We start from the raw sequence: 1,293 nt of genomic DNA, 5'->3' as shown, positions 1-1,293 counted from the left end.
TCAAACAATCGATTCTAAGCAGTGGTAATGCCCTGGCACCCTATGTAGGTATTTTAGATAAACCCCTAGAACAATTACATACAATCTCCCAAGCCCTTGGCATTGAGTCAGCACAAACGCAAAACCACAAAGATTTAGCGGATCAACTAAGAACTATAGAAGCCGATAAAATTTTACTAGCCGGAGACTCTTTGAAATTTTGGCTGAATAATATACTTTTCAATTTTCGTCCCGTAATAGAAGATGCCTCCGATACTAATGCCTACTTAACTGAACATCCCTACGAAACGCTACGCCAAGGAAAATATGAACTAAAACCCTGGCTTACAGGTCTGGTATCGTATAAAGGTGAAGGAGCTGCTGTGTCATTAAATATTTACGACAATCTGACTTTAAGGGCCGAATTAAATAAAAATTTCGATGAGATCATGATGAAAATGTTGGATATAAAAAGCCAAGAACTGTTAAACAGATTTATAGAGGAATATATGCAGGGAGTTCATGAATTAAATGCAAATACTGGAGATGGTTTTTTGGAATTGTTTAGTGATTATTATTTCTATTTCCCTGTATATAAGACTCTAAAACATTATTTCGATTATGCTGATACTGTCAAGTATCCGGTGTACATTTATAAATTTTCCTATCATGGTCCATATACGTATGTGCCTATATACACCGCAGGTTCTACAAATCGTTATGATGTTGTACATTTTGATGATTTACTTTATCAGTTTCGTCAGTCGGCTTTATTTCCAGATTTCGAAAAGGATTCAATGGATGCTAAATTATCCAAGGAGTTTGTGGGTATTCTATTGGAATTTGTGAAAACAGGGTAAGTGTTAGAAAAAGTTATGTTTATAATTTTGAGTATCTCAATTTTTATTTCTAGCAAACCCTTACATTATGACGATATTGGTTCGTGCACTAAGGAACAGTTTTTAACATCTGGTTTAAAAGGCATGTGTAAATATTTGGAGTTTATTAATGAAGATGGCGGTTATAAATGTGTCGCGAATAATTCATTTCATGTTTATCGTATGAAATTATGGGATGAGGTTATGGTTTATTAATGGATAAAGAAAAAAGTCTTAAATTATCAATATTTAAAAAATAAAATATATATGAACAATTAATTTAATGGGGTTTTCTTAAACGGCAGTTTATAATATGTATATTATATTAATAACCGAACTAGAACTGAACTAGAACTGAACTAGAACTGAACTAGAACTGAACTAGAACTGAACTAGAACTGAACTAGAACTGAACTAGAACTGAACTAGAACTGAA

General features: G+C 32.9%; 1 protein-coding gene across 1 annotated transcript in view; it reads right to left on the bottom strand.

The window, feature by feature from the left end:
• Positions 1-1,293, bottom strand: part of LOC111683957 — a 16,594-nt gene that overhangs the window by 14,279 nt on the left and 1,022 nt on the right. The gene's annotated exons all lie outside the window — the stretch shown is intronic.

Source organism: Lucilia cuprina, chromosome 6 (assembly GCF_022045245.1).
Source record: "Lucilia cuprina isolate Lc7/37 chromosome 6, ASM2204524v1, whole genome shotgun sequence".
Taxonomy (NCBI): Eukaryota; Metazoa; Arthropoda; class Insecta; order Diptera; family Calliphoridae; genus Lucilia; species Lucilia cuprina.
This window is presented reverse-complemented; position numbering and strand designations above follow the sequence as displayed.